The sequence below is a fragment of the Artibeus jamaicensis genome, unplaced genomic scaffold, assembly GCF_021234435.1.
Source record: "Artibeus jamaicensis isolate MK-2021 breed Jamaican fruit bat unplaced genomic scaffold, CSHL_Jam_final contig_447, whole genome shotgun sequence".
Classification (NCBI taxonomy): Eukaryota; Metazoa; Chordata; class Mammalia; order Chiroptera; family Phyllostomidae; genus Artibeus; species Artibeus jamaicensis.
The window spans coordinates 2015249-2039202 of NW_026521834.1; positions in this window are offsets into that span (position 1 = coordinate 2015249).

Consider the following 23954-nt stretch of genomic DNA (forward strand, 5'->3'; position numbering starts at 1 on the left):
TTCTGCACCCCACCACAGTGCAGCAGGCTGGGAAGGGGTCACACTGAGGCTGGGCTTCACTGCACAGCCCACTGTGAGTATGAGAGGGTTTGGGCCGCCTCAGCATCTGTAAAGAAGGAAAGCCAGATGGAGAGAGGTCTTTGTACTTAGAAGTCAAGAGTCCCTTGTTGCACAAGCAAGATTTGCACCCCCTGGGGACCTGGTAGACAGTGAGGAGACACTGTGAGCCAGGCTTCAGAGATGAACCAGAGGACCCCTCCCCTCAGAAGCCTGACCCAGTGGGGAGACAGACACGACGGAATTTAGTTGCCATTGGGGTAAATGTGTGACCCCTGGAAAGCACAGAGGCTGTGGGGACCCAAAACAAGAGGCCGAAGAACCCACAGAAGTGGGGATGAGGGAGGGCATGGAGTTGCAGAACTGCTTCCTGTCAGCTAATGTCCGTAGGCAGTCTAGAAGGACAACCCTGGAATTGGGCAAGTGAAAAAAGAAGAGGGACATTTCAAGAAAAGGCCCAGCACAGACAGAATCTGGCTGTGTGAACGTCCCGTGTGTTCAGGAACTGAGGCCGGGGGTGGGGTGTCTAGAAAGGCCCTGCAGGCCCTGCTAAGGCACACTGCCTCTAACCCCTGGGCACTGGGCCGCTGGAGGGCTCCGAACAGGTGGGCAGCCTGGCACCGTGGGTTCTGACACCTACAGGCCACGAGGGCCTTCAAAAAAGAAAAGCTGAAGGCCAGTCTCGGAGGGGCTGGGGGAAGGGAGGCCCTCTGTCTGCAATGCCATTCCACTGTCTGAGGGGGCTGTCATGTTGAAGGGGACTGCAGGCATTTGCAAACATGTTCAAGACCCCTGCCTGCAGGAAGAATTGCCGTTGCCAGAAGATGTGGTCCAGGTTCATAGGCGCCAGCCAATTCCCAGAGCGGATGCAGAGTGGGGGTCCTCCTAGGAAAGAAGTTGCCCCCTCTCAGGAATGGTTAAGGATAGAGGTAACAATGAAGGCCCCGATCCCCCTCCTTGCTTCCCCTTCTGTCCTTTCCGAGTTCACCTCCTCTTCCCCTCCCCATGGGTTTGAGCCTCCAGGCCAGTGTGGGCTGGAAGACTGTTGCATTCTAGGTGTCCAACTTCCTGACATAAGTGCCTAGCCAGTCAGGCATGGGGTGGGGGTGGGGTCAGCCTCTGGGTAGCAGCTTTTGATAGCACTGCTCTCAGCAGGCCAGTCAGGTTCTCTGGCCCTCAGTGGCCCCTGGCCCAGAGGCTCCCTACTTGGTCAGCAGGAAGGCTGTTTTCTAGTGACGGAGTGATGTGGAAAGTAGATGTCTGGTCAACAGTCTTTGGATAATAATCCTTGTATAATTCAGCATCTGGGCGTCCTCCCAGTGTGTCAGCCTGCTGGCTCCGGAGACACATCCTGCTTGCAGAGCCTTGTTTGGGCATGTGGGTTGCTCTGGGTTGCCCAGGCAGGGTCTGGATGGGCCCTGTGAGGGGAAGAGCCTTCAGGAGCTGTAGAACCAGAGAGAGCAAGGCCCAGTCAGCTGGATCTTCCCAGCATCCCTGGGAGTTTTCTCTTTGATTCCAGCCTCCTCTATCTCTGTCTTACCTGTTGACTCTCTTAGTCTAAATTCCTCAGGATCTCTGATTTTCCCTCTCCTCTGTTGCTCATCCATTCAGTCAACAACTATTCATTCAGTGCCAATCCTGGGCCAGCTCCTGGGATTCTAGTCAACACCAGGAACAGGGTCGGGTCCTGGAGGCCACCCTGTCCTGGAAGGTGTTAATGCTTTGCCTGGTGGATTGTGGAGAGGTCTAAAGGGAGCCCTTGGAAAGCCCAGGAAAGCTGGGCCAGCCTCTAGAGGGTACACTTGGAGACCTTTGGGCAATAGCTCTTCACCAACTTGTATGGGAAGATCTTGATATTTTAACAACTAGTGAGTACCAGCTAATATCACCCTTTGGTTCAGCAGAGAGCAAGACCATGACAATGCTTCCCTTCGGAGGGTCCCCGGGCCCACCCCACCCCTCTGTGGGCTCTCCTGGCCCACCACCTAATATGAGAGGCCCAGTCCATGGTTTTCTCTTGGCTTATCCAGTGATGTCAGGCTCTAGGGGCCCCCTCCTGCCTCCTCTGGCCCTGGAAGCTCTAATGGAATTGGGGGCCTCATCTTACTCCTTCCTTCACCTCAGCCCTCCTCTGAGGGGCCCCTGACTCTGCCACCAGCTTTCATCCTGCCTGGCCTGGGGTTTGTCCAATCTTTGACCTTCTATCTCCAGTTTCCAGCTATGACCAGCTGGGCATCTGAAGTGTAGCCAAGGGGAACCAGTGTCTGCTGCCTGCCATGGCCCAGCCTGGCCAGGCCACCCATGAGGACCAGGGCTCAGGTTACTGAGTAACTCGGGTTGCTTAGAGATGCCTTTTGTCAGGGTCACCTCCTCACTACTTCCTGCTTTTTTGGTTTAGAAACCCCCAAAGCTGCTTGGCTCCTTTAGTTCCAGTGAACTATCTCCAGTGTTATGGGGAACAAAAGAGAAAAGTAGCAAAGCACCAGAGTTGTTAAGACATTTATTCATCCATTCACTCATTCATTCATTCGTTTACCACATTTTTACTGGATGACCTTAGGGAAGCTACTGAGACCTCCAGGTCTGTTTCTTTACCCACAGGAGTAATAATATTCCCGTTGTGGAATTGTTATGAGGATTCCAAATAATTGATGTAAGAGTGCTGATGTTTTGTAAGCATTCAGCAGATGTCGTGATTATTGCTGTTCTGACTGGCTGAGCAGACAGGACAAATGGGTCACTAACTGGAACATACTATGGGCGCATGATTCTGATGACAAGGACAGATGGAGGGAGCAGACACAGTCTCAGTGCATTTTCCTGTTGTCAGATAAAGGGGGTGAGCAGCAGGGGACAGGGGCTTAGGACAAGCTCATTCAACAAGGGCCATCATGCCAGCAGCTCCAGTGACATAACAGCTCTCGAACAGAGGAGATTTGGGAAAGGCAGAGCCTCCGTCCAACAAACATGCATATATTGAGCATCTACTCTGTGCCAGGTGCTGGAAATCCGTTGAAACAAGATAAAGCCCCAGTCCTGGGTAGGTCATCTCAGGGGGCAGGGATGCAAATGAATAGGCAGGCGATCACTCTGCAGAGGACTGTAATGGGGGAGACAGATCCTGTGGGCCCATAACCCATGGTGGGGTGATTTGGGAAGGCTTCTCAGAGGAAGTGGTGCTTACATTGAGATCTGGCCTAATTTCACAACTGGGATGGAGAAGGGGGTTTCCTTTTTGTCTGATACCCTGGTGTGAAAATGGGAAGGAGGCTCTGCCCATTTTCTGGGAGTGGGCAAACGCCAGATCTCATTTCTCCTGAAAAACCACAGCTGCTGAGGCACTATGCAAAATATTATTGTATTTACATACATGGCACAGTAAAAATTAAATATGGCTTCCCCGCCCCCCATGGCTTCACATTAGCCTCCATGTAAAAGACTGTCAAAATCAGTTTACTTACGTAAATAAAAATGACAGCACCTTGAAAAAAAGGTTTGTCAGATGGCAATGGTTGCAAACCAAAATTTTTTCCCGTTCTTTGAACATGTTTTGTTTGCATTTCTGCTGCGTGCCAGGGCTTGTGCCGGATTCCGGGGGAGTGTCCTCCATGCTGTCACAAGCAAGTGCAATGGAGCCGCACCCGGCTCTCAGGAGGATGGGGCGGGCGAGACGCAGTCTCAGCCCCTGAAGCCTGACAGCACCCCACTTCCAGGTACGAGTCTCGCCTGTTCTATTGTGGGGTCTGTGGTCAATTCTTGACCAGTAAAATTTTGAAACTCAGGAAAATGCAGAAGGTAATAGCATGGCTTTAAAATGAGAGGGCAACAGGCCAGAGTCCCAGCTGTGTCCCCAAAAGGTTTTGGACACGTTACTTACCACGCTTTGAACCAGCGCCACACAGACACAAACGTAGCGCTTCCCCCCGGGGGCTGTTGTTAGGGTTGGTGTCCGCAAAGCTCCTGATGCGCAGTTTATCTCCAGCGGTGACGCTCAGGGTTATAATGAGGAAATTTGTGAATAACTGCTATGGCCATTTCTCTCTTTCCCTTCTAGTTCTGCTGCCACTGGCCTTAGGAGAACTTCTGTTAACTGCTACAGACATGGGAAAACTGGCCCTCGGACCCCAGTTTCGGAGATAAAACGAAGTGTGCTCAGTGAACTCATAAGTGCCTCACTGGGCCCCGTCGGAGGAAAGGTCAGGAGGGAGTCCCAGGTGTGGTGGGTGTGCTTCCAGGAACGGGCCACATGGATGGGACTGTGGTCCAGGGGAGAGGGCAAATGGGAAGCCACACGTCCACCCGAGCTCCTCGTCTTCAGTTCTCTGGAGGAGCTGGCCACCACCACTGAGCCGACCAAAACTGCACCGTGTCCCAGACGGACCAGGAAAACTGCCTCACATGCTGCTGCTTTCCTCTGCCAGACGCTTCGTCCGGGCATCCTGGGGTTGGACCACCGTTCCCTTTCTGCCTTCCCCAGACATAAGTGATACCTTTTAAAAAATATTTTATTTACTTGTTTTTAAAGAGAGGGGAAGGGAGGGAGAATGAGAGGGAGAGAAACATCAATGTGTGGTTGCCTCTTGCATGCCCTGCACTGGGGACCTGGCCCATAACCCAGGCATGTGCCCCAACTGGGAACTGAACCAGCGACACTTTGGGTCGCAGGCTGGTACTCAGTCCACTGAGGCACACCAGCCAGGGCCATAAGTGACACTTTTTGATGAATACTTCTTTTCTCTGGAAAGGGAGCAGCTGAGCAGAAATGTTTTTCACATATGACCAGGGACAGAACAATTGTACGGGCTGAAAGTACATCTTTTCTGCCCAGGGCCCTGTGAGGGACCCAGCACAGCAGGGCAGGAGGAGCTGGGGTGCAGGTGGTGAGATGGGTCCTTAGGTCTGACCAGAGGAGCTGGCGGCTCTGAGTAGTTCCTGGGTGAGAAAGGGATCAGGCTAGACTGTGAACATAGGACAACTTGCCTCCCTCTAGTGCTCATTTAGGGACATGGACTATCTGCTCGGGGTCTCCTCTCTGCAGCCCTGCCAGCTCCTGAGACACAGAAGAATGTGAGATCCTAGTGTTTTAAGCAAAGTCCTACCTATTCAGCCATTCATTTCATAGCTATTTATTGAGCCATCCATTGCAAGGTCAAGCAGGCCCTACTTTCAACCCTGTGAGGACACAGCAGGGAACAAATAGACACTGTCCTTGTGCTCAGGGAGCCACTAGTCTGGGAAACACACAATAAACACACCAATAGATATATAATATGTCATTAAAAGGTTTATTGAAAACAAAGCTGAGTGAGAGGACATGGTGGCAGGGCTGTGATTGGACTGTATTGCTAGGGAAGGCCTAAGGAGAGATGGGGAGGAGTGAGGGGGGATCTCACAGACTCTGAGGCAGAGAGAACAGCAATAAGCTGACCCTGAGGAGGGAGAGGGCAGTCTGGCTAGAGCGAGGTGAGCACACATAGGACTTAAAGCCCTGGTAAGGAGTTTGGACTTTACTGTAAGGATTATGGTGTGCAGGTGAGCGGTCGAAAGCAGAGGAGTAATGTTATCTGACTAGTTACTTTACAGCATCCCTCTGGCTGGCTGGGGAGCATGGGTGGCAGCGGGTAAGAGGAAGCAGGCAGCCAGTCCAGAGCCCACTGAAACAAGCCAGGCAAGAGCTGTGGCAGTGGTCACAGTACAGAAGGTGAGAGGTAGTTGGGTTCTGGATACTCTCGGATGATAGAAGCAGCAGGATTTACTGAAGGATTGGGTATGAAGGTAAGAGAGAAGGGAACTGTGACAGACTGAACCGTGTCCTCCTCAGACTCACATGTTGAAGCCCTACCCCACAATGGGGTGGTCTTTGGGGATGGGCCTTTGAGAGATAATTAGGTTTAGATGAGGTCATGAGGGTGGTGCCTTCACGGTGGGATTAGTGCCTTTCTAAGAAGAGGCACCAGAGAGCTTCCTGACTCTCTCCCGCCTTATGACACAGCAAGAAGGCAGCCATCTGCAAGCCAGGGAGAGACCTCGCACCAGAACCCAACCACGCTGGCACTTCCAGCCTCCAAAATAATGAGGAAATAAATTTCTCTTGTTTAAGCCACACCATCTATGATGTTTTGTTACAGCAGCCCAAGCTGACTAACTAACACAGGGGTCAAGGATGGCGCCTAAGTTTGCGCCTGACCTGCTGGAGGACTGGTGCCGGTGCCGGCGGGGCTAAGAGTGGTAGAACTAAGAGTGGGGCAGGCCCGGGCAGTTAGGAGTTCCACTTCAGGATATACAAGGTCCGTCCAAAAGGTAACCAGCCACGTAGTAGGAAAAATAGCAACATTTATTAAAGAAGAAACAAGATGCAAGAAACACTGTACACAGGACAGTGATGCCTCAGTCCCCTTCAAAGTAGGCACCTTGCCACCTCACAGTTCTCCCAATCACCATCAGCTGCCCTGTTGTATTTTCCTGAATCTCATCAACGTTCTGACACCTCTTCCCTTTCAAAGGCGATTTTAATTTTGGGAAAAGCCAGAAGCCACAGGGCACCAAATCCGGGCTGTAGGAGTGCTGAGTCACCTTGGTGATTTGAGGTTTTGCAAAAAACCTCTGCACAAGATGTGATGAATGATCAGGCACATTGTTATGACGAAGCTGCCAATCACCAGTTGCCCATGGCTGTGGCCTTCTGGACCACCCCAATAGTTTCCGCAAAGGAATGTTCAAGCTTAATGAAAAAGTTGATGCAGATTCATTGCTCTAGTCTCTTAGTCATTTTGAATGCAATGGCCACACAGTCCTCATGCTCACTCAACGGCATCTACCACCCCCCCTCTGACTAGTACAGTGAAGTTGTCATTGTTCATACATGTGCATCCCAGATGTCACACAAACCATTCTCGTTATCTTCACAATGGCTAGACTTTTTCCAGACAGAACGTATTTGAGATGTCAGGTAGATGTCCACGTGGATTTGTCAAATAGGCAGTGTGATGTGTGAATCTGGAGTTCAGGAGAGAGATCTGGTCTTAGGACAAAAATCTGGGAGTTGTCAGCATAGAGTTGTCATTTAGTCATGGATGAGATCAACTTAAGAGTGAGTAGAGATAGAGAGGAAAAAGGGGGCGCTCCGACACCTAGAGACCAGGGAGAGAAGAGTGCTCAGTGCAGGAGTCCGAGAAGGTACAACCTACGACCCTGAGGCAAAGCAGGAGAGGGTGAGGGCACAAAAGCTTGTGTGAAACATGTATTTCTGGAAGGGAATGACCAGGCACACAGAGAAAACTGGAACTGTCCATTGAATACGACAAGGGGGTGGGTCTGGAGAGCGTGGCACAAACTGTCACAGTTTGACTGGCTGTCATAAAAGCCTCATACAAGGAGGTTTAAGAGAGGAGGGGAAATAGTGAACATAATCCTATCTGTTGAGTTGTTCTGCTCCACGGGGAACAGAGAAATGGGGCAGTAGATGGAGGAGAATAGGGGGCAAGGAAATTCTTTCTTTTCTTTTTTAATAACAGGAGATGTTTTAGCAACTAGCTAACAGGCTAAAGGAAATGTAACTTGTCCTGAAAGAAATCAGATGCAAACAGAAGTGAGAACGAAAAGTGCAGCGCAGTGCACTGGTGCCTGTGTTCTCTGCCATCAGGAGCAGAGGAGTGCTTCTGAGCAGTAAATGCCAGAATTTATCAAAACCATTGTTCGAAAACCTACTTATAGAACAAATGATAATCATGAAGACTAGTCAGCAGAAGGGCTGGAGGAAAACATATTTTGAACAGTTTACATGTTGCAGCATAAGTCACAGGCCCCAGATTTTTAAATCCTAGTGATGAATTTCAGAATAAAGTAGCAATGGCTTAAATCTCCCACAGCTCCCCCGCGCCCTGTCTTAAAGGATGCTTATAACGGGTCATGCCATAAGATGTAGTGTGATTAAAAAATCCTCAGGAACAATTTCTATTTCTTTTTTTTTAATTTTTTTATTGATTATGCTGTTACAGTTGTTCTATTCCCCCCTTCATTCCCCTCCACCCTACCCCCCATCCCCACCATTACCCCCCCTTTAGTTTATGACCATGTGTCTCAAGTCCTTTAGATTCTATATTTCCCATACTATTCTTGCCCCCCCATCTATTTTCTATCTACTGTCTATGCTACTTATTTTCTGTACCTTCTCCCCCCTTCTCCTCCTCCCACTCCCCTGTTGCTAACCCTCCATGAGATCTTCATTTCTATGGTTCTGCTCCTGATCTAGCTGTCCTCTTAGTTTGCTTTTGTTTTAGGTGTGGTTGTAAATAACTGTGAGTTTGTCGTCCTTTCACTGTTCATCTTTCTTTAACTTCTTTTTCTTAGATAAGTCCCTTTAACATTTCACGTAATAAGGGCTTGGTGATGATGAACTCCTTCAATTTGATCTTATCTGAGAAGCACCTTATCTGTCCTTCCATTCTAAATGAAAGTTTTGCTGGATAGAGCAATCTTGGTTGTAGGTCTTTGGTTTTCATGACTTGGAATACCTCTTTCCAGCCCCTTCTTGCCTGTAAGGTCTCTTTTGAGAAATCAGCTGACAGTCTGATGGGAACTCCTTTGTAGGTGACTGTCCCCTTAGCTCTTGCTGCTTCTAGGATTCTCTCCTTCACTTTAATCTTGGCTAATGTAATGATGATGTGCCTTGGTGTGTTCCTTCTTGGGTCCAACTTCTTTGGTACTCTCTGAGCTTCCTGGATTTCCTGGAAGTCTATTTCCTTTGCCAGATTGGGGAAATTCTCCTTTATTATTTGTTCAAATAAGTTTTCCATCGGTGGCTGTGCCTTTCCCCCTTCTGGTACCCCTATAATTCGGATGTTGGAGCATTTAAAGATGTCCTGGAGGTTCCTAAGACTCTCCTCATTTCTTTGAATTCTTGCTTCCTGACTCTTTTCTGTTTGGCCATTATTTGCTTTCTTCTGGTCCACTCCATTGATTTGAGTCCCAGTTTCCTTTTCATTGCTATTGGTGTCCTGTGCAATTCCATTCATTTCAATTAGTTTCGCCTTCATATATTTGTCTAATTTGTGACTATAATCAACCAGTTCTGTGAGGATCCTGATGACCAGTGTTTTAAACTGTGCGTCTGAGAGTTTTGCTATTTCTTCATCACTTAGATCTATGGGCTCTGGGGCTTTGAGATCTTGCGACATTTTTGGTCTGTTCTGGCCCTTTAAGTGTGAGAAGGGGTGCCTTGGACTCCCAGGTCGCTGGGTTGTGACTCTGTATGTGGGGGCGTGGTCAGAGCGGGGAAATGGCGGCGCCCTCTACTGCTGCTTGTCGTGGGGACCCGCCAGGCCTCGGTCCAACCGCCCACTCCCTCGCCTGTCTGCTTGCGCACAAATGGGCGACCATAGTCAACACGCAGCACCGCTTCCCCGCTGTCTCCTCTGCGGTCACTCGCCTGGTGGCTCGCTCGGTCGGTCACTAGGTCCAACTCTGCGCCTGGATTCCTCGCGTCTGGATTCCACGCCTGAGTTCGTCTGACCGAGTCCTCCTGTGCAACCCCTCACCAGCCGCTGGTTTCACCCCTTACCGGTCAGGCTGAAGAATTTGTTGTTAACGGACTTCCGAAAAGTTCAATTTTCCATGTTCTGGTTGTGTTTTCTGTTGCTAATATTTAGTTGTCTCTAAACTTGGTTGTGTGAGAAGGCACAGCACATCCACCTATGCCTCCATCTTGGCGGAAGTCCGTCCGATTTCTATTTCTTGAAGCATATATACCTGTTAGGTTGGAGTCACTTGAGAAACCGTAAGGACACAGCGAGCTAAGGAGGGCAGGGTTTATTAGCAGGGAATAAGAGAGAAAGTGGAGCCAACAGAGAGAGGTTAAGAGGAAAGTGGGGCCAACCAAGGGAGGTGGGAACTTGCTCAGTTGTTCTTAGATCAGGGTTTTTAAACACAAAAACCTGCAGTTGGGGTATCAGAGTCTGATTGGCTAGAGCTGGTTGCTGGGTGAAAGCTGCATCCTGTTATGACTGATAGGCCGACCCCAGACCCTGATCTTCCTGGGCAGGGTCTGCAGGCAGCTTCCAACGGTGCCATTTTCTCACCTGGTGATTTTCATTCCTCCTAGACCTGCCTAGATCTAACAATACCGGCAACTAAAGAGGAAACAATTTCAGAATGGAAAGAAGTTGTGAGGATAAACGTGTCCCTAGGTGGCTCTGGGAAAACGGGGTCCAGCCGAGAGAGTGAGGAGTCAGGACACAGGAAACCTGGGAAACAGCTGGCTCACCTCCAGGGAGAAAGAAGAGTGTGCTGCCCTGCTGTGTCTGCTGCAAGCGGGTGGGGAGGGTTCCACAGGCCTGGGTGAGCCCACTGCCATGGAAACCAGGGTCCAGTCAGTCCCTAGACAGGTGAGGCTCTTCCCTGTTCCTGGAACACAGGGCACCTGGCTTCTGATGCCTCTGCACCTTCCCCGGGGACTTTTCCCAAGTCTTCGCAGCCCCAGGGGAATCTTCCCTCACGACCACTCCTTCTGCCCCTACCCAGGCTTAGTCTCCTTAGGAGGGAGCCTATGGGAGAATAGAAATGTCATGGTTTTGGAGCCAAACAAATCTGGATTTGACTCCTAGCTCTGCCCCCAGCAAAATGGATGACCTTGAACTAATTAATCTCTCTGAGCCTCAATTTCTCTAGTTGTTAAAAAAAGGGATGACAGTACCAGGTTGTCCAGGAGGTGTGACTCTAAGATGATGTTGTGAAGTACCTGGCACAGAATAAACGATAAATAGAGCTATTACTACTATATTGTGACATAGTATTGTAATGAATTGTTTATATATCTTTCTGGGTAGGCTGTGAACCCCTCAAGGGCAGGGCCCTACCTAATTTCCCTTCGTCTGGTACCTAGCACAATACCAGATGATGCTCAGTGAATGCTTGTGGAATGAATCAGTGAAGAATGGAAGGAGCAGCTGCAGGGAATTTACAGCTGTTCAGTCGGTTCCCTGACCTTGAATGAGCAGCCTGGAATGTCCGTTTCTCACCAAACTCAAGGTGCTCACCGCTTGGAGGTGCTCTATTGGAAGGAGATGTGATTGCTTTATTTACTTGAAGCAAGTAAAGGAGACAGGATTTATATCCAAAGCTCTGTCTCCGGAAGGGACGCTTAACCAATGGTAAATACACTATTTGGTCAATTACGCTTGCTTTCTTCTTTGCAGTTGGCTACATTTATCCGGTTGAGTTTCTGTCAAGCTCATCCTGTTTACAGCTTGTCTGGAAAACAGTGTGCTACATTTGATCATTTAACAAGAATAGCATTTAGTAAGGAGAGTCTGGACCTTGAGAGCCTAGTCCTATCTAACACCTTTGACATCCCATTGCTGAGGAGCTCGTATGTGGTCAAGGCAGAGCCAGAGAGGCAGGTACAACCTCTTCTCCAGCAGGGAACAAGACCTGCACCCACATCAGCCAGTTTCTCCCTCTAGGCTCACAGATTCACTTCCCAGATTCTGGACTCAAGTTGGTGTGCTTACCCATCTGCCCTTTCCTCCACTAAAACAGGACTCTGTGGTAAGGCCCACTTCAAGTGTGAGTCCCTGTCTTTGGGCTCCTTGCTGTGTTTTCTCCAAATTACAGCACTGGATGCTCTGTGGGATTTATTCCTCCATCCCCTTCTCCAGAAGGGGCAGCTTGGAAGTGACCCTTCTACTGGGCATAGCATGGTCCCCACTCCCAATTTGGAATGAAATGTGTGGCTGAAAGAGGACAGGACTTTGACTCCATCTGGTCCCCAGCATTGTGGAGAGTCCTACGCAGACCTCCACCCAGGAAGTTCTCGTCTGCCCCCGCTTTCGGCTTCCTCTTGCTCCTGCTTTCTCTGCAGACCCTCTGCTGGGAGGCAGCAGGCCACAGATGCTGGAATGAAGTTAACCCACTGGCTTCCCCTTCCCCCAACACCAACACTTTCACCCTGGGCTTGCAGCTCAAGTTAGTCAGTGGAGGGGGCGCCCAGGGGGCACCTGCACCACAGGCTCCGCAGAGAGACCAGGAGCATTCACACCTTTGGCTGGGCTGGGCTCCATGATTTGGAAACAAAGTTATCCTTCCCACTTACTCAGTAAATATTTATCTATTTGAGTATTTCATTTTATTAGCATTTAAATATGCAGCTAGCCTTGGCCAGTGTGAGTTCTTTGGAGCATCCTCCCATGACCCAAGAGAAGGTTGGGGTTTGCTTCCTGGTCAGGCCACATGCCCAGGTTGTGGTTCAGCCCAGTCCAGGCACATGTGGGGAGCAATCGATCCATACTTTTCTCTCACATCGGTGTTTCTCTCTTTTCCTTCCTCTCTCCCTTTCTCTGCCTCCAAAAGACAAAGAAAGAGAGAGAAAGGAGGAAGGGAGGAAGGAAGGGAAGGAGGAAGGAAGGAAGGGAAAAAATTTCTCTGGTAGGGATAAAAAAATAAATAAATATTCAGCAAATATCTATTGAGAGCCAGCTATGAGCCAGGCACTATTCTATGCATCGGTTGTACAGCAACAGGAAAAACTGTTAGGAGACTTCCGGCCAATATGGAGGCAGAGGTGGAAATACTGTACCTCCTCGCACAACCAAATTTAAGAACAACAAAGATTTAGAAAAACGCAACAAAAACAGACAGAAAATTGAACTATAACGAAGTCAGACAACAATGAACATTCATCCAGACTGGTAAGAGGGGCAGAGTCAGTGGGTTGGCGGGCCGGTGGAGAGGGGTCCCAGCAGGAAAAGGGGGTGGTTGGCAACCCAGGAGGGGGCAGGTACGAAAACCCAGTAAGGCTCGCAAGGCAGCTGGCTGACCACGGGCACACATTCGCGCACAGATAAACCAGGCAGGTTTAAAAACGGTCAGTGAGAAAGACTGTGCAACCCAGGGCTCCAGCAATGGGAAATAAAGCCTAAAAGCACCAATTGAAAAACTTTCAGAGGTTGAGGTGCCGAGAGAGGCTCCCAGCCTCACAAGAGAGTTCGTTAGGGAGACCCACAGGGTCCTAGAATGTACACAAGCCCACCCACCTGGGAACCAGCACCAGAAGGGCCCAATTTGCTTGTGGGAAACAGCAGAGGAGACTGAAGAGAGAGAGAGAGAGAGGAATAAACGCCATTGCTCCCTCTCTGACCCCACCCCCACATACAGCATCACAACCCAGCAACTTGGTTTGCCCTGCCCTGGTGAACACCTAAGGTTCCACCCCTGAAACATAACAGGCGTGACCTGACCAAAATATTATGGCTCAAGCAGAAGAATAGCTCAAAGCCCCAGAGCCAATACTTTTAAGCGACCAAGAGATAGCCAGTCAGACGCACAATTCAAAACACTGGTGATCAGGATGTTCACAGAACTGGTTGATTTTAGTTGCAAATTATATGAAAAAATGAAAGCTACACTAAGTGGAATGAAGCAAAATGCACAGGGAACCAATAATGATGGAAAGAAAACTGGGACTAAAATCAAAGGAGTGGACCAGAAGGAAGAAAGAAACAACCAAACAAAAAAGAATGAAGAAACAAGAATTCAAAAAAAAATGAGGAGAGGCTTAGGAACCTCCAGGACATCTTTAAACACTCCAACATCCGAATTATAGGAGTACCAGAAGGGGAAGAGAAACAGTCACGAGTGGAAAACTTATTTGAACAAATAATAAAGGAGAACTTCCCCATTCTGGCAAAGGAAATAGACTTCCAGGAAGTCCAGGAAGCTCAGAGAGTACCAAAGAAGTTGGACCCAAGAAGGAACACACCAAGGCACATCATCATTATATTAGCCAACATTGAAATGAAGGAGAGAATCCTAGAAGCAGTGAGAGATAAGAAGACAGTCACCTACAAAGGAGTTCCCATCAGACTGTCAGTCAGCTGATTTCTCAAAAGAGACCTTACAGGCAAGAAGGGGCTGGAAAGAAGTATTCCAAGTCATGAAATCCAAAGACCTACATCCAAGATTGCTCTATCCAGCAAAGCTTTCATTTAGAATGGAAGGGCAGATAAAGTGCTTCTCAGATAAGGTCAAGTTCAAGGAGTTCATCATCACCAAGCCTTTATTATATGAAATGTTAAAGGGACTTACCTAAGAAAAAGAAGATAAAAAAGATGAACAGTGAAAGGACAGCAAACTCACAGTTATTAACAACCACAACTAAAACAAAAGCAAACTAAGCAGACAGCTAGATCAGGAGTGAAGCCATAGAAATGGAGATCACATGGAGGGTTAGCAACAGGGGAGTGGGAGGAGGAGAAGGGGGGAGAAGGTACAGAAAATAAGCAGCATAGAGGGTAGGTAGAAAATAGAGAGGGGGAGGGCAAGAATAGTATGGGAAATGTAGAAACTAAATAACTTGTGACACATGGACATGAAGTAAAGGGGGGAATGTGGGGGCAGGGGATGTGCAGGGTGAACGGGAATGAAGGGGGGAAATGGGACAATTGTAATGGCATAATCAAAATATAAAAATAAAAATTAAAAATACATTAAATATGAAAAAAAGAAAAACTGTTAGGAACAGAAAAAACAATCATTCTGATTTTTCATTAATGTGAAACATTTAAATTATTTTTAATTGTACTGTTTTAAAATGTATCACTACTTGCCCTGACTGGTGTGGGTCAGTGGGGTGGACATCATCCTACAAAGTGGAAGGTCACTGGTTCAATTCCCGGTCAGGGAATGTGCCTGGGTTGCCGGTTCAGTCCCAGTTGGGGTGCATACGAAAGGCAATTGATGTTTCTCTCTCGCATTCAATGTTTCTCTCCCTCTCTTTCTCCCTTCCTTCCCTAAATAAATAAAATCTTTCTTTTTAAAAAAGAATCTTTTTTTAAAAGATTTTATTTATTTTATTATTTTCTTTTGCCCCCCCCACTACCCCCACCCCAGCCATCCCCACTTTTCACCCTTGATCCTAACCACCTTTGGTTTTGTCCATGTGTCCTTTATACATATTCCTGAAAATCCTTCCCCCTTTTCTCCCCATTTCCCCTCCCACCTCCCTCTGGTTACTGTCACCTTTTTCTCAATTTCAGTGTCTCTGGTTATATCTTGTTGCTTGTTTGTTTTGTTGATTAGGTTCCACTTATAGGTGAGGTCATACGTTATTGTAAGGGAAAAAGCCAAATGCCATTTTCTTTTTTAGATTTCATTTATTTATCTTTGGAGGGGGAGGGGAGGAGAGAGGGAGGAAAATATCAATGTATGGTTGCCTCTCGTGGGTCCCCTGCTAGGAACTGGCCTGCAACTCAGGCATGTGCCCTGACTGGCAATCAAACCGTGATCCTCTGGTTTGAAGGCCCGCGCTCAATCCACTGAGCTACACCAGCCAGGGCCAAATGCCATTTTCTTAAAGCTGAAGCAATAACCCCTACTCTTGCTTCTGTAAGCCCACTTGGTGCACCAAAACTGCAGACATCCATCTGCTCCAGCAGCCTTGGGCAGGAAACCTTGCAAAAAGGGCTGCTGAGCAAGCTAAAAACTGTTAGCCCCTCGCCACTCACCCTGTTTGTCCAGATGTATAAAAGGGAAATGAAACAGAAGCTTGGGGCCCAGACTTTGGGAGGCTACTCCTCTGGGCCAGCATTCATAATAAAGCTCCCTTCATTACTCTCTGCCTCGCTAAGTCATTCTGGTGCCTGGTTTTCTGCAACAGTATGTCTTTCATTGCCTGGCTTATTTCACTTAGTATAATGCTCTCCGGTTCCATCCATGCTGTTGCAACAGATAGGAGCTCCTTCTTTCTTTCTGCTGCATAGTATTCATTACATTGTGTAAATGTACTGTGGTATTTTGATCCACTCATTCACTGATGGGCACTTAGGTTGCTTCCCACACTTGGTTATTGTAAATTGTGCTGCTATGAAAGTGGGGGTTCCTAGGTTCTTTTGAATTGGTGTTTCAGGGTTCTTAAGGTATAAACCCAGCAGTGAAATTGCTGGGTCAAAAGGCACTTCTATTTTTAGTTTTCTGAGAAACTTCCATACTGTTTTCCACAGTGGCTGCACCAGTCTACATTCCCACCAACAATGTACTAGGGTTCCCTTGTCTCCAGAACCTCTCCAGCACTTGTTTGTTGATTTGTTTATGATGGCCATTCTGACTGGTGTGAAATGGTATCTCATGCTTTTAATTTGCATCTCTCTCTGATGGCTAGTGATGCTGAGCATCCTTTATGTCTCTGAACCCTCTGTATGTTCTCCATGGAGAAGTGTCTAGTCAAGTCATTTGCCATTTTTAAATTGGGTTGTGTCTTCCTGGAGTGGTTTATTTATTCATTTTTAGAGAGAAGGGAAGGGAGGGAGAAAGAGGGAGAGAAACATCAGTGTGTGGTTGCCTCTCATGCACCCCCCACTGGGGACCGGCCCTGGCCAGTAACCTGGGCATGTGCCCCAACTGAGAAGTGAACCAGCAACCCTTGGTTCACAGGCCAGAGCTCAATCCACTGAGCCACACTAGTTAAGGCTAAATGAAATATATTTTTTTAAGTTTTTATTTCCTGGCTGGTGTAGCTCAGTGCACTGAGCGTGGGCTGTGAACCAAAGGATTGCGGTTTGATTCCCAGTCAGGGCACACGCCTGGGTTGCAGGCCAGTTCCCAGCAGGGGGCACAGGAGAGGCAACCACACTTGATATTTCTTTTCCTCTCTCCTCCCCTTTCCCTCTAAAGATAAATAAATAATTTTTTTAAATCCCCCAAAAAGTTTTTTATTGGCCCTGGCTGGTGTAGCTCAGTGGATTGAGTGTGCACCTGTGAACCAAAGGATTGCCAGTTTGATTCCAACTCAGGGCACATGCCCGAGTTGTTGGCCAGGTCCTCTGTTGGGGACCATGTGAGAGGCAACCACACATTGATGTTTCTCTCCCTCTCTTTCTCCTTCCCTTCCCCTCTCTCTAAAAACAAATAAATAAAATATTTTTTAAATAACCAATTTTATTGTTGTTCTATTACAGTTGTCTCTCTTCTCCCCCTGCCCTGCCCAATCCTCCTCTCCCACATAAATAAATAAATATTTTAAAAATAAAATACGTCACTACTTGAAACTGGTGATTAGACTGTGCACGGAAATCCTGCCAAGTGGTTTGCAAATGCCAGAAGATGAAAAAACCTAGTAGGTCCTGTGTTGGGAAGGGAGATGATGGGCTGGGACAGGGAAGATGCTTCCTGGAGTGTGCCCGGAGAACTGCTGCCCTGGGAGGGTACTGGCCTTCCCTGAGGCTGGACGGGAAGCTGGGTGATTCCTGGCAGGGGAATCAGGGATCCAATAGCCATAGGAGGCCTACGGCACACTCACTGGAACCAGTGGGGGAAGGCTGACACAGCTCAGTAGAAGACCTTGCTAGAACCCACATGGCAGCACTCACTCCCCCAAATGAACTAAACTGGCCTAGCAGAGAATCTGTCAGGGGTGTCCACCCTGCAGCCCGCAGGCCACAGGCAGCCCAGGATGACTATGAATGTGGCCCAACACAAAGTCATTAAGTTGCTTAAAACATCACGTGATTTTTGTGTGTGTATGTGTCACAGTGTATTTAATGTGTGGCCCTAGACAACTAACTCTTCTTCCAGTGTGGCACAGAGATGCCAAAAGGTCAGACACCCCTGCCTGGATCTATGTCTTCAACCCTGACTGTCTATCAGAGTCTCCTGGATTGGGGAGAAACTTGGAAAAATTGCCAATGCTTGGTTTGGGTGGAGTTCTAGCATCAGTATTTTTTTAAGCTCTCCAGACATTTTTAATGTGCAGCCAAAGTTGAGGATCACTGATCTAGCAGCATCAACCATATCACCTGGGAGCTTCTTAGAAAAGAGAGTTCTCAGGCCTCACTCCAGATCTACTGAATCAGAAACTGTGAGTGGGGCTGAGGCAGGATCCTAAGAAGCTGGGGAAATTCCTAGGCAAGTGGAAGGGGAAATTGAGACAGGATATTAAACAAGGCCAAATAATTTTAACAATTTACAGCCAGCTGGTGAATTGCAAGACCTTATCTTCCCCATCCAAGGACACTTGAAAGCAAATGGTTTACACCTCTCTTCCCTAACCAGAGAAGCTTAAATCATCCTGGTCAGGGAGATGAAGAACAAAGACCCAGTTACGTTAATACCATTTGTGTCAGCTGAACCCAAGGATGATGAGGATAGGGAAACAACAAAAATCTGACTAAAGCCAGGCAAACCCAAGATTAAAGTAAAGCAGTAAAGCTGACCGGAGAATAATCCCAAACTCCCCTATACACATATTGGATGCATCAGCATATTAAAAAACACACCTGGGAAGCAGATGAATATTCTGCTGAAATTCTCCCTTAAGATTCTCACCCTGCAGAAGAAAGATAAAACCCTCAAGACAAACGATACCAGTGCAGGCTCACTCTACAGCAGAGGCCCCTAAATTCCAGACCAGGCCTATCAGAAACTGGGCCACACAGCAGGAGGTGAGCGGCAGGGGAGCAAGTGAAGCTTCATCTGTATTTATAGCTGCTCCTCATCATTTGCATTACCGCCCAAACTCCACCTCCTGTCAGATCAGCGGTGGCTTTGGATTCTCACAGGAGCACAAACCCTACTGTGAAGTGCACATGTGAGGGATCTAGGTTGCACGCTCCTTATTAGAATCTAATGCCTGATGATCATAGGTGGATCTGAGGCGGTAATGCTACTGCTGGGAAGTGGCTGCAAGTACAGACTATCATTAGCAGAGAGGTTTGACTGCACAGAGACCATAATGAATCAATTGCTTGCAGATGCATATCAAAACCCTATCAGTGACTGGCAAGCAACAATTAAGCTGCACCTGGTGGCAAGCTAAAATGCCATCCCCCACCCCAGTCTGTGGAAAAATTGTCTTCCATGAAACTGGTCCCTGGTGCCAAAAAGGTTGGGGACTGCTGTTTTAAAGAATGCCTATGCCTCTTCTTGGCCAAAAACTTTTTACTTCCTCCTGAACCCTAATGGTCCCCATGAGACTTGCAACCAGGGCAGCAGGGAGCATCTCAGGCTTACCCTCTGACCCTGTCTCCAAGGCCCCTTTTTCTCGGACTTTCCAATGATCCAAGAGCCTTGACTCACTTCTGTCACTGTCGCTTTTACTTCCCAGTGAGCTAATAGCAGTCTCGCCTTAGCTCACTTCTTTCCTATAACTTTTCTAGTGAGGCAAAGCACAGCACCGCCTAGGTTCTCTCCTGTTGTTTCTTTGACCCTAAGTTCTTCCTTTGTCTCTCTGACCCCAGCTTTAATAAACATATTTTCAAAATCACCAGGACTTGTGTTGTGAGATCTTTCTTACACACAAACTCGAGAATCCACATACTACAGGTTGGCCTGAGGCAGACCCACTCCCAGCTGGTCGCCATCTGCTAACAAGGCCTGTTATCACACAGGAACAGGGCCTGTTACCTGACGTTAGCAGAGCCAAATACTAAGCACCAAGAATTGCAGTGAAGAGGCCCTGGCCGGGTAGCTCAGTTGGTTAGAGCATCATTCTAATATACCAAGGATGTGGGTTTGATCTCTGGTCAGGGCACATACAAGAATCAACCAATGGAACTTCCAGACAAGATGGAGGCATACATAGAAATCCTTCACTTCCTCCCACAACCAAAAGGATAACAACAAATTTAAAAACAAAAAAGAACCAGAACTGCCAGAAAGTCAAATTGTATGGATGTCTGACAACTAAGGAGGGAAAGAAGAAACATTCATCCAGACCGGCAGGAGGTGTGGAAATGGGCAGCTTGGGCAGAAAGGATGCCTGGCAAAGCAGCTGCAGGAATATGGGTCAGGGAAGGCAGTGGCTGGCAGTCCCACATTTGCATGTGGATAAACCCAAAGAAACAACTGGGGAGCAAGACAGACTGTGCAATCTAGGGTTCCAGTGCTAGGAAATAAAGCCTTAAAACCTCTGGCTGTAATAATCTGTGGGGGTTGTGGTAGTAGGAGAAACTCCCAGCCTCACAGGAGAGTTCACTGGAGAGACCCACAAGGTTCTAGAACACACACAAACCCACCCAGATGGGAATCAGCACCAGAAGGGCCCAATTTGCTTGTGGGTAGCATGAGAAGTGACTAAAAGCCCACCGAGAGCCCAGCAAGTGGCATTGTTCCCTCTGGGACCCCACATACAGTGCTACAGTGCAGTCAAGTGGGTTGCCTCACCCTGGCGAACACCTAACACCCAACCCCTTACAACGTAATAGGTGTGCCAAGACAAAAAAAAATATGGCCCAAATGAAAGAACAGATCAAAGTTCCCAAAACAGAATTAAGTGGTGAAGAAATAGCAAACCTATCAGATGCAGAGGTCAAAACATTAGTAGTCAGGATGCTCACAGAAATGGTTAAGTATGGTCACAAAATAGAAAAAAAAGTGAAGGCTATGCAAAATGAAATAAAGAAAAATATACAGGGAACCAAGAGTGAAGGGAAGGAACCTGTGACTCAAATAAACAATTTGGAACACAAGGAAGAAAAAAAACATTCAACCAGAACAGAATAAAGAAACAAAAGAATTTTTTAAAAATGAGGAGAAGGTGCAGAACCTCCAGGACAACTTTAAATGTTCCAACATCCAAATCATAGGGGTGCCAGAAGGAGAAGAGGAAGAGCAAGAAATGGAAAACTTATCTGAAAACACAGTGAAGGAGAACTTCCCCAATTTGCCAATGGAAATAGACTTCTAAGAAGTCCAGGAAGCTCAGAGAGTCCCAAAGAAGTTGGACCCAAGGAAGCATACACCAAGGCACATCACAATTACATTAGCCAAAATTAAAGATAAGGAGAGAATCTTTTTTAAAAAAGATTTTCTTGGACTTCCGCCAAGATGGAGGCGTAGGTGGAAATACCTTGTGTCGGTGCACAACCAAATCTAAAAACAAAGTTTTAACAATAATAAACACAACCAAACCACACAGAAAATCGACAATATGGAGTCCAAACACAACGAAATGCTCAGCTAAACCGGTAAGAGGAGCGAAGCCAGCAGCGGAGCAGGTTGGCAAAAAAGATCCCTGACCGGGTGGTGCGCAAGCAGCCGAAGGCACAGATCCCAAGTGCGGGCTAGCTACCGGCGGACACAGGGAAGAGGTGCGTCTGGCTGTCTGCAGTCGGTGGAGCATTTGCATGAAGATAAACCAGTGAAGAGGCGAGCATTGAGACCACAGGGCGCAGGGCGGCAGGCTCACACATTTCCGCTCAGATAAACAGGCCAGGGCAGTGGGACAGACTAGCGAGCAGAAAGGACCGCCATTGCTCCCTCTCTGACCCAGCCCCCACACAGAGCGTCACAAACCAGCGACCTGAGTGGCCCCGCCCTGGTAAACAACTGAGGCTCCGCTCCTCATACTTAACGGGCATGAACAGACCAAAAATGGCTCAAGAACAACTCAGAGCCCCAGAGCCGCTAAATCTAGAGTGATGAAGAAATAGCCAAACTTTCAGATGCACAGTTCAAAACACTGCTGATTAGGATGCTCACAGAACTGGTTGATTATAGTCACAAATTAGAGAAACATATGAAAGCTAAACTAATTGAAATGAATGGTAATGCACAGGAAACCAACAGTAATGGAAAGGAAACTGGGACTCAAATCAAGGGAGTAGACCAGAAGGAAGGAAAAAATGACCAATCAGAAAAGAATGAAGAAACAAGAATTCAAAAAAATGAGGAGAGGCTTAGGAACCTCCAACATCTTTAAACATTCCAACATTCGAATTATAGGGGTACCAGAAGGAGAAGAGGAACAGTCACGAGTGGAAACCCTATTTGAACAAATAATAAGAGAGAACTTCCCCATTCTGGCAAAGGAAATAGACTTCCAGGAAATCCAGGAAGCTCAGAGAGTCCCAAAGAAGTTGGACCTAAGAAGAAACACACCAAGGCACATCATAATTACATTAGCCAAGATTAAAATGAAGGAGATAATCCTAGAAGCAGCAAGAGCTAAGGGGACTGTCACCTACAAAGGAGTTCCCATCAGACTGTCAGCTGATTTCTCAAAAGAGACCTTACAGGCAAGAAGGGGCTGGAAAGAAGTATTCCAAGTCATGAAAACCAAAGACCTACAACCAAGATTGCTCTATCCAGCAAAGTTTTCATTTAGAATGGAAAGACAGATAAAATGCTTCTCAGATAAGATCAAATTCAAGGAGTTCATCATCACCAAGCCCTTATTATATGAAATGTTAAAGGGACTTACCTAAGAAAAAGAAGATAAAAAAGATGAACAGTGAAAGGACAGCAAACTTACAGTTATTAACAACCACAACTAAAACAAAAGCAACTTAAAAGGACAGCTAGATCAGGAGTGGAAACATAGAAATGGAGATCTCAAGGAGGGTTAGCAACAGGGGAGTGGGAGGAGGAGAAGGGGGGAGAAGGTACAGAAAATAAGTAGCATAGACAGTAGACAGAAAATAGATGGGGGGCAAGAATAGTATGGGAAATATAGAATCTAAAGAACTTGAGACACATGGTCATAAACTAAAGGGGGAGTAATGGTGGGGATGGGGGGTAGGGTGGAGGGGAATGAAGGGAGGAATAGAACAATTGTAACAGCATAATCAATAAAAAATTTTTTTTTAAAGATTTTATTTACTTATTTTTAGAGAGAGGGGAAGGAAGGGAGAAAGAGAGGGGGAGAAATATCAGTGTATGGTTGCCTCTCACATGCCCTCAACGGGAACCTGACATGTGCCCTGACCGGGAATTGAACCAGAGACCCTCTGGTTCGCAGGCTGGCACTCGATTCCTGAGCCACACCAGCCAGGGCTCAATAAATTTTTTTTAAAAAAGAGTTGCTATGTAGAAATATTGGCTATTTTCTTATGAATGGCTCCACCTGGGAGAATGGGAAGCTAATGCTCAAAAGCCTGAACTCCCTGATGGCAGGTAGGATATAGATTATATCAGGCAAAATCACAAGACACTGTGGGGCAGGAGTTCAGGAAAGTGCTGGGAACTGATTGGTCAGAGGTGAGGTAAGAAGGATAAATCATTTCTTCAAGCCTTTTGAACAGCTCTGAAGTCTGTTCTAGTCCCTCTGCCTGGTTTCATGGGAAAATAGCAAGGAGGTCATTCTACCTTTGGGCTCAGGAGCTGAAACAGCTTAGGCTGAGATGTTATCTTTAGCCTGTCACAGGTCCAGATTGTGCGACCATTAGTTACATCCCAGATATTATTTTCTGCTGCCTCGGGTGTTGCTGATTACATGGGGGAAAGGCTAAGTCTCTGAGGGGTATATATATAAAGAGAAAGAGATGATTTCTAGAGCTACAATTTAAAGCTAAATTTAATCAAAGTCATAAGGACCCTTGGTTTCAGGCCCAGCAGTCTACAATTTAACAAGCCCTCTGGGTGGGTCCGAGGCATGCCGAAGTTTGAGGAATTCTGAGACCTCTAGCTCTGAGAATCTCAGAACCTCAGGGAAACAAAGGTCCATTGTCACCTACTGTATCTTGAGCAAATATGTTTGTTCATGATTAAACCTGCCTACAGGACAAACCAGTCAAACCTGAAATCAGAACGGTTGCACTTTACTATGGTGTTGCACTTCATTAAAAATTAAAATAAAAAAAACTACTCAACTTCAGATTTTTTAAGTAAGTACTCTGTCTGGCACCAAACAGTGGTCCTTAGGTTGGGTGCACCTGTCACCTGCCTGACTCATGAAATCTACTGCCTGGATCCTTTTGTCCGTACTGTCTGCTTTATGGTATCTTTACCTGTGGGACTTTATTATCCCCTTGGTTTTTATCCTATCATTGGAAGTTAGGATTCAGTGCAAGGAAGGAAGGACCTGCCTTCTATAAACCCCAAGAAAAAAAGATTTTTTTGATGTGAAGCCCCAAGAAGGAATTTATTGGGTTGGCCAAAAAGCCCATTATATTTCTTCCACAAAATAAAAGTCA